Raw genomic sequence first — 10,966 nt, forward strand, 5'->3', positions numbered from 1 at the left:
AAAAACACCTTGTTATAAGTAATTTAGCTAATAAAAGTAGTATTTAAGAGAAGTACTAGAACCCTCACATCCTACTATTATCTAAGTTTAAAGAGCTTAGATTATCCTAGAAAATAAGTTCTTTAAGAATATAACCTAAAAGTTACTCTAAAGTACTACGATAAAGCGATTATATACTAATAATTTTAGAATCCTTAAATAGGGCCTATAAAAAACCTTATTAATTAATTAATATATTAAGGTTAGATTATAGAAATAATATAATAAAGTTTTATTTATCTAAAATATAATTTTTATATCTTATACTTATACTATCCCTTATAAAAAGAATTTTTACCATACACTATTTAAAGAGAGAAAGTTCTTTTTTTATTTTTTATATCCTAAATTAGATATTCCTTATTATTAAAAATAAATTAATTATTAATATATTTAAGGCCCTATTAGAGCTATCCGTTAGGTGACGAAGTCGCCTTACCTATATATATTATTTTGTATAGCTATACTTAGCATTAAGCTAGTTACTTACTTACCTTTTATAGTAGTCTAGGTAATATAGAGCCTATTACCTTATACTATCGTTATTATTCTATAGAGGCTAAAAGGGATTTAGTAGGAACTAATATAGTCTAATTAAATTTAAATAATAATATAGATAGAATATTAATAAATACCTTTTCTACTCTAATTTGCCTCTACTTCTCTAGAATTTATACCTATATTAGATCCTTAATATAACCTTAATATAACCTAAATATAACCTATTACAACTTACTTTATTTATAAGCTATTCTTCTATTATAGAAACATAATAAATTATTAAAACCACCTTTAAAAACGTTAAAATTAAAAAACAATTAAATTATAGCGTCTTAATATAGCGTAGTAAAAGTTAGATTGTGTACCTAGTGAAGTTGGGCCGGAGCCAAAATATCTACACTAGCCGAGGTTTTAGGGCCTTGGCCAGTACTCCCGGAGCTTTCGGCAACACAGGCCGAGCTCCAGACTCGCGTCTGCTGGTAGGTAAGACTTAATCGTATACGATCAGTCTTGGAGACAATCGCCTGCGATTAAGTCTCGACAGCTCTATGGCTGACAGCCAGATAGTCTCCACTTGGAGCCGGCTTAATCGCAAGAATATCCCTTACATTGCCCCCCCCCTTCTTGCGGTCAACCCCCTCTATTACCTTGCGGTAGCGGGAGATTATAGAGGGCTCGTCCCGGAAGGGGTTCGGAGAGATGTCGGGTCTTGTGAGCTTTTGAAGTAAGCTGGAGCTCTTGGAGCAACCAAAGCTTTGCAGAGATAATCGCGTAGGATCTTTGAGCTGCTGCCATATCTTTTGGGCAAGCTATAGCTCTTATACGTCTTTGACGTCTTAATTGCCTTCCCCCGCCCGCGCAACCAGTTTTTGTAAGGAAGTGATGGCTAAAATAGCTTATACGCGTGTTTCCTTCCTTTCTGAATTACACTATTATTACGGAGTAATATTGGCAATAAGAAGAGATCACGTAGGATCTAAGAGCTGCTGCCATTCTCTTGGGCAAGCTATAGCTCTTGAGGTAAGCCGTAGCTTAGTAAGAGACAACCGCCTACGGTTTAGTCTCGGCAGCCCTTAGGCTGACAGCCGGAGAGTCTCCGGGTCGGGCCGTAGCCCTTAGACGAGCCGTAGCTCTAAGACGAGCCGTAGCTCTACGAGACAATCGTCCTGCGATTAGGTCTCGGCAGCTCTATAGCTGATTGGGCAGTAGCCCTTGGTTGCATTTGATCTGGAAGAGTATGGTAGTAGCTGTAGCTTTGAAAACTAGCGGTTAGTTCTTCGGATAGCCATTGAATAGCAATCGGATAGCCTCTAGGGTAGCTGCATCTCTTTGAGGACGTTCAACCTTCCAAGCTCTGTTAGTGGCACTGCCCTGCGCAAGTGAACCGTGGTTGGCCTATAGAGTATTGCAAGCTTAATCGCGCACGATCCCCCTTGACTCCTGCCAGAAAGCCTTCGGATAGTAATCGAATCACCTTTGGGTCGCCGTCGGGGCAGAGCTGCACCGCTGCACTGTCGATTGTATGCGGGTATACCAATCGCGTTTGGAGATGATCGCGTACGATCTGGATAGCCCTGACCTTTGGCCAGATAGCTACCGTCTTCCTTGTCTCCTGATCCGTATCTACTAACCGTAAGGCGGATGCGATCTGCCAGACTCTGCTGGTGTAGCTGCTCTGCAGCATACGCGATCGTCCTAGGTAAAGGTAGAGGACCTGATCCGTATTCCAACACCGTTATGCGGATGCGATCTGCCAGGCGTCTTGCTGGTGTAGCTGCTCTGCAGCGTACGCGGTCGTCCTAGGTAAAAATGGAGGATCGTGAAATGCTCGAGGGCGAAGCCCTCGGCTTGCTGCAGGCTACCACCCGCGAGGGTGTAGGATCGGTTCGAATGTAAGGGCAGTATTGCCAGGGTGTACGGTAGGGAGCAGGCAAGCCGAGCATGAGTCACATAGGGAGTCGATGGAAGAGGACGATATGGTAAGAGTAGGCAATAGCCTCGTACGGAGACGAACCGATGAGGGAGGAAGGAGGCTGCAAGCCCGAGGAGCTTATAAGGGGTGGCCAAGGCCTAGCCGAAGGCTAGCCTTGGCAGCCCCTGAGAGCTCCCGGGATGTAGCCGAGTAAGGGACCAAAAGTACCCTTACAATAATCGCCTAATAATAAAACTAAACTAACCTTTTACTAAATTCTAGACTTAATTCCTACACTTTATAGGAGAAGGCTAGGTTCCCCTTAAGAACTACTAATTAGACCTATATAATAAGCTAATAATCTAGCTATAAGAAAAGATTGCTGTAACCTTAGATAACTTACTAACCTATAAAAAAACTCGCAGCTTATTGCCTATTATTAGACTTAGAACTAAGGTGGATTAACGCCCACCCTAATTAGTAGAAGTAACTTCATAAAAATTAGAGCTCGCTAGCTATACCTATAGGAGCTAGAGCAGGAAGATAAGTTATAACTACTCTTATACTAAAGGCGGTTATAACTATATACCGGTAAGCCTTGCCCAATTAGTTACGTACTACGCTATTAACTAGTATTCGCCGTAATACTCTAATTAACCCTACCTCGGCTATGTGCTATAACTATAATAAGTAGGGTTACTTTACCTTATTCTGCTTGGAGCTAAAGGATATAGGTAATATTAAGGAGATAGAGAAAGGAGAAACGTCTAATAAGTCGGGAAAAGAAGAACCCTAGGGAAAGACTCTTCCCTAGGGTACCCTATTAATCTTAAAGAGATTAATCTTAGTTAGTTAATAGGTGGAAAGCATTTTACGGTTTTATATATAGTATCTTAAAATAGATATAGAGTTAATATAACCGCCCTTATTAACACTAGAGTAAATAGCTTCGCCTTTATAAATACTACCTATATAAATAATATTACTAAGTTTCTAAATATAGAAGCTATTTGACTAGAGAAGCCTATCTAGGTAAAAGGCTATAACAGCTAAGCCGGCCAGCCTATTACCTACGTCTTAAAGTTGTATATCGCTCTTAATAGATAACGCTAATATAGTATCCCCTTTTATATCCTAGACCTAGGGTCCTATAATATAATTCTTAGACGAAAATAGATAACCTATTTTAATATTTAGTTAAACGTGTAATAAAGATAGTTTATCTAGCCGGAGAATAGACTAAGGTTGCCCTCCTTTATTAGGGAGATCTAAACTAACCGTAAGACACTAGCCGTAAGGGCTAACTCTACCTACTAGTAGGATATCTAGGCCCGTAACCTAGCCTTTACCTAAAAAGACGCCCGCTATAAAGCTAGAAAGAACTTTATATTAATAAAGATACTCTCCCAAAGCGCTATATTTAAAGAGGACTCTATATATAGAAGCGGGATAGATAGTAATATAGATAACGTCTAAATCGCATAGATTTAGCCGGTATGGAAAAGAACGTATTAATAGGATATAAGGGATAACCTTTAAAAGATATAATAGGAGCTAAAAGGAGTAATAATAACGCTAGTACCTTAGAAGTCCCTAAAGTTACGTACGCCCCTATTATTAGGTAAACCCCCTACTATAAACATCGCCGTAATTAGCGCTATAGCGTTCCACTTTAATATATACTAAAAGGATAATAAGGTCTTTATAATAAGCCTATATAAGATTAACCAAATTATTAATAATAGAGAGGAAAGGCTAGCTAAGGAAACCAACGAGGAACTAGTTAAATGCCTCCTTTTTACTATTTATACAGACTACAAGGATATATTCTTAAAGGCGGCCTTAAATAAGTTACCCCCCTACTAGATATACGATTATAAGATTTAATTAAAAGCTAATAACTCGCTAGGCTATAGCCCCCTTTACTATTAATTAATAGATAAGCTAAAAGTAATAAAGTAGTACTTAATTAACAACCTAGATAAAGGGTTTATTAAGCTAAGTTAAGCCCCTTTTACGTCCCTTATCCTATTTATAAAAAAGCCTAATAGAGGCCTTTATTTTTATATTAACTATTAGAAGCTAAACGCTATTACTTAAAAGGACCGGTATTTTATTCCTTTAATTAATAAGACCCTTATATATCTAAGTTAGGTAAAGATCTTTATTAAACTTAATATCCGCTAAGCTTTTTACTAAATTAGGATAAACCCTATATCCGAAGATTTAATAACATTCTATACCTATTATAGTTCCTATAAATATAAAGTTCTTCCTTTTAGACTAATAAACGGACTAGCTACGTACCAAAGGTATATAAATAACATTCTTTTTAATTACCTTAACAAATTCTACACGGTATACCTAGACGATATTCTTATATACTTAGACGACAAACTTAAGCATTAAGTTTATATTAAAAAGGTCCTAGAGAGACTACGGAACGCGGGCTTATAAGTTAATATTAAGAAATATAAATTTAGGGTAAAATATATAAAATACCTCGGGTTTATTATAACTATAGAAGGAATTAAGGTTAACCTTAAGAAGGTAAAGGCAATCTATAACTAGAAGCCCCCTTATATAGTAAAAGGAATCTAATCCTTCCTTAGCTTTTATAACTTCTACCACTAGTTTATCCGTAACTATAGAATTATAGCAAAACCTCTTATATAACTAACTAGGAAGGATACTATTACGGACGCTTTAAGTACAATATTACGACTACTTAAAGAGGAGTTGAAAGGAGCTAGTTAGTTAATTTAGGCATGGTCCAGGATAGAGCTAATAGAGCTATATAACGAGGAATAGTAGCTAAGGTTATATGACGTAATCTATATAATCTATAGGATTTATATAATCCGTAATAGAGTAAATAGAGCACACGTACCTTATATATAAAGGGGATTTCTTAGGAGTACGGTTATGTATTTAAAGGACCACAGTCCCTACCTAGATAGTTCTCTCCTTTATAGTAAATCTTAGAATATAATTAAAGTTAATCTATTAGGTAACTACTCCACTAGTTATTATTATGTTATTAACTTCTTATTTACCTATATACCTAGCCTATTAATAAGTCTACCGTAGTTCCTACTACAAGGCTTTATTATATATTTACTACTAAGGTTACAGTATTAATAAAGTCAAATAATATACTACCAAAAGCACCAGCTACAACGCTATTAACAGCGGCAACTACTTTAAGATTAGGTAACGACACTAGTATAGCAGATACTAACTTATAGCAACTAGTAACGGTCGGACAACTATAAGAGATAGTTAACCAGCTAATAGAAAATAATATAATATTAGAAAATAGGATTAACGAGATAAAAGCAGCGAAAATTAAGTTACTATTAATTAAAAGGTACTTAGGAGAAAGATTAAAACTTAAAGGGTTCCTTACGCAAATACACTTTAAAGTTATATAAGAAGGGGCAAAGCTACTAATATTTATAGATTAAATAGCGTATACGGGACTATTCCTATTAAGGAGGGCACTTAAATAGTTTAAGCCTTACCTTACGGAAATACAGGCAAATGGTATAACGACCACCAATTAAAAAGTATAGTTTATATTTGTAAGCTAGGAAAAGTTTACGGAATAACTTATACAGATATTTAGAGACCTAGAGGCGGTAACTACAGCGGAAAGAAAACTCTAAGATATTATGTAATAAACCTTAGTAATTAAGTATATAACGTAGTTCTAGACGTTAGTAATATAAGTAGAGTGAAATAATAAGGCGCTTATAGTATAGTATAAGTAAGGACTTAAGGCTAAAGTCTAGAATGTAATTATCCTAATAGAAGATATAGATACCCTAAGGGAACTAATAAATTAAGCGATTAAGATTAATAATTAGATCTACTAAAGGGAACAGGCTAAGAGAGGTTAATATAGAGTTCTATAGTTATATAAGGCGCAGAGCACGCAATAACTAAAGCTAAGTTAAAAACTATAGTATAGCGCAGAGCTAATAGACCTAAGTAGTACTAAAGAATCTAAGAAATAAAATAAGAAATTATAGAAACCTAGAGGATAAGGATTAAGTAATTAAAGGTTTAAAGAGTAGAGGCCGAACTAGGGATCTTAATAGTAGAAGACGTTTAGGCGGACTCTATAATAAGAAAGATAGTTTAAAAAAGGAGCTTATATAAATTACAGAAAATAGGGTTACTATATAGAGACTATAGAAGTGGTTAGAGTTACTATATAGTAAAAGAAACAAGACTAGTAGACGATATATACATATAGAGGGACGATAATATGCTATAAGGAACAAAAGAATGTTTAATTAAAAGTTTTGCGTTTTATTATAATAACGTATACTAAATTTATAAGGACGCTAAGTATAGCGCAAGCTATTAGCTATAGGAGCTATATTTAGCGGAATATAAAGGAACTAATAAACTAGTTTATAGATTAGATATTAAGGATAATAAATTTAATATAGGTAAAACATTTTATAATAATAAGGCGATAAGGGCGGCTTACTAGGAGTATATAGACCTCAGAGATGTTATATAAAAGGTAGAGGATAATTCCACTATCCCTTAACCCGCTGGTTTTGGCACTACGTTATCGATAAGGATACAGCCAATAAAAGGCTCTCATTTGCAGTGTTTACGCGTACATGTACATCTGATACCGGTATTCATGCACGAGCCAGCTTGGCGTTGCGCCTCGGCGGGTTAAGGGATAAAATAGGGAATATTAGTTGGGATTAAGACCTCGCTAGATACAATATCTATCGCTTCGCAAGATATAAGAGAAGTAGAATAGTAAACTACTTTAGCACTTAATAAAGGCAAAAGGCCAAAAGCTTAAGATTCTTAGGATAAGATGTAAGATAACTAAAATTCTTAAGATAAAATAAGGTAAGCTTAAGGACCTATAACAGACAATAACCGATAGAGTAGAGTAACGGCTTAGTTTAGTAATATATAAATAAGCTTAAGACGAAGTTTCCTAAAGGTATAAGACTCTTAAGACAAGATAAGTAAGATTTAAGACTCTTAAGACAAGATAAGAACACTAAGTAAGCCTAGTTAGACTAAGGCTAGAGTAAAGCTTAAAATAGAAGCAAGCTTAGGATTAAGAATCCTATAGGGTTAAGAATTTGGAGTATAAATAAGGACACCCACAAGTAAGAGGTAAGAGGCTTCTTTATATATTAGAGAATCTATAGTATAAACAGCGATTAAACTAGGAGACAGATATATAAACTTAGAAGACTTACTAGGAGAACGCAGTATTCGTTCTAAAGATCGAAATATTAATACTAAGATTAAGAAGTAAGAAGACTTTAAGGATCTATTAGTAAGATACAAACTAAAAAAAACTATAAAAGAATTTAGATAAAGAATTATTGTATAGCAAGAACAGAAACTAGATAAGAGATTTAGTATATTAGGACGTATAAGGAATAGAGCGCTAATATAAAGAATTACTAATAGGCCTAGGGTAGGTATACTAAAAGCTAAGTAGCTTACTAAACTGGAAAACGAAGAGGATTTAGGGATCCCTACTAGGTTTAAAGAACGATATATAAAAGGCTGTTATAATATAGTAATAAAAAGATACTTCCTTACGAATAAGCTATATACACTCTAGTAGCTATACTAAAAGTGGTATAGATAACGACATAATAATAAGTAGGAAGATTTCTATATATAGTTGGATAAATAAGTTATCTAAGACCACCTAATTATAAAGAAGGCCATAACTTATATTAAAGGAGCCTTAATTATAATATTAAAGAACTTAAAGAAACAATTAGAGGACTAAAAAAGTAAAAGACGCGTCTTAGTACCCGCAAATAAAGTTATAACGTTTAGATTAACATAGTAAAGGTTTAAACTTAAAGATAAAGATATGTAAGCTTTGCAGTGTGTGGGAATTGAACGAGCGACTTGATTATAAATGTAGCTCTAGAGGCTCTATATATACACGAAGAAGGTAGAAGTGATGGGGTAATAGATAGCTGAAATGGGAACGGTAATCTGCCACCAATATTGATCTGCAACCACTATATTGGGTGGCGTTGACGCCATCTCGGAGCCTTCCAAGCGGTGATCTTATGTCTCAACGCAGTGTCGGTAGTCGGTTACAAGACAAGTTAAGAGTTAACCTAAAGTACCTAGCACACTATACGCTATTATAGATTATATATATAGACGATATATATAAAATATATAAGAATCTAAAGAAAAAGAATTAGAAATACCCTATAAGAATATATTAGGCGCCAAATAAGCAATAGTATAGAAATGCTAAGTATATATACGGCTGGCATCTAGCAGAAGTTTAAGAGAAAGGAGATTTAATACTTTAGCTAGAAAGATTCCTTACGGAAGAATGCTTAGATGGATAATAGTAGTAGGAATGCTTAGAGAATACGTATCTATAGTATATTGAAGATAAAAAGCAAACTAGGTATTAGCTAAAGAGTAAGCTAAATATAATAGGATTAAATAGCTAATAGTTAGGAAAAGTAGAGGCCTATAGGACTAGAGGGAGCTAGTAGTAAAGCCTTAGACCCTTAAAGGAATTTAAGGATAACACCTAAATTTATAAGTAAAATGGTAAGATTAGCAGTTTAAAGCGCTAATAGATAGTAAAGTAATGCGGAACTATATCTTACTAGCAGTAGTTAAGAGAATAGGATTACCTTATAGATAAAAGGAGTAACCTTACCTATTAGTTATAATTTTAGGAGATCTAATAGCCTATAGAGGAGGGGTTATTAACCTTAAAACAGGACCTATTTAGATAACTATTAAAGAAAAATAAGTTAAGATATCTTTTAATATCCTATCATTAGAACGGGATAAGGCAGTATTAGAAATACCTTAGTTATAGGAATACAATCTAAGGATTAATTAGATTATAGGTTAGGTTAATATTAAAGATACTTAACGTTATAAGACGCAATAGTAAACTAAGTTGGTATAGTACTAGGTTAGAGCGACATATAAAAAAAACTAAGTAAGGCTTAAGTTATATACTAAAGAGATGCTATAAGTATAGTAAGAAACTATAGAGCCTAAAAAGTAAAAGGCTAGCAGATTATATAGTATAGAACTATAAGATAGAGTTAGAACTAGGAATAAGTCTAAGGTTCTTTCTAACCTATAAGCTTACTTAAGAGGAGGCGAGCGCACTTAAGGAGTTTATCTAAGAAAACTTATAAAAGGGATATATTAGACTATTACAGTTATTAGTACGTTATCCAGTACTATTCATACTAAAGAAAAACGAAAAACTTAGGTTATGCATTAACTATAGGCAGTTAAATAGCATTACTTAAAAGGATAAGTATCCTTTACCCTTAATTAGTAAAATTTAGGATTAGATAGGTAACGCGTAAATCTTTATAAAAATAGATCTAAGATAGGCGTACTATTAGATTAGAATTAAGGAAGGCAATAAATAAAAGGCAGCCTTTAGGTTAAAAGAAGGACTATATAAACCATTAGTTATGCAATTTGGATTAATAAATATACTAGCAATATTTTAGAAAAGGTTTAATAGTGTATTAGGAGAATACCTTAATAAGTTTATTATGGTATACCTTAATAATAATATTATCTATTTAATAACTAAAAAAGAATACGGGGGATACGTTAAATAGGTTTTAAAGAGACTATAGAAAGAATAGATGCTAGTAGCAATTGAGAAATATAAGTTCTTTATAAGGAAGACTAATTTTGTTAGATTTATTATTAAACTAGGTTATATTAGAATAGACCTAAAAAAGATTAAAGCTATAGTAAGTTGATAAGAACTAGAGAACGTAATATAATTAAGGTTATTTTTAGGGGTTTATAACTACTATAGAAGGTTTATAGTATAGTAGTTAAAGAATATTAAACTATTTACTAGGCTTATAAAGAAAGAGGAACTATAGGTATAGGGAGATAAATAAAAGAAGTTATTTAAGGAACTTAAGGAGTTGTTTACCCAGAAGCTAATCCTTAAGATCTATTAACTAGGACTAAATACGGTTATAAAAACGGATGTATTAAACTACGTACTAGGAGTATATTTGCTATAGAAGTATAAGGACATATAGTATCCAGTAGCATACTATAGTAGAAAGATAATACTACTAAAGTTAAACTATAACGTCTATAACAAGGAGTTATTAAGTATAGTTATAGCATTTAAGAAATAGAGAGCATTCTTATAAGGTGTAGAGAAACTATTTATAGTTAAGACAGATTATAAAAACCTAACGGGGTTCCTAATAATAAAAGAACTTAACTAGAGATAAGTTAGATAGGTAGAGATGCTTATAAAATACTATTTTAAGATTTAGTATACTAAAGGAACTAAGAATGTAAGGGCAGATATACTTAACAGAAAAGCTAAACTATAAAATAATAAGAAACTATTAGGAGCAATACTACGTAAAGATAAGGATAAATTAATTAGATATAATTACCCTAAACTAGCAATAACTTAAAAGGATAATAAACTAAAAAGAGTTTATAAGATACTAGAAA

This window comes from Cenococcum geophilum (assembly GCF_001692895.1).
Source record: "Cenococcum geophilum 1.58 unplaced genomic scaffold K441scaffold_2, whole genome shotgun sequence".
In the NCBI taxonomy this organism is placed as follows: domain Eukaryota; kingdom Fungi; phylum Ascomycota; class Dothideomycetes; order Gloniales; family Gloniaceae; genus Cenococcum; species Cenococcum geophilum.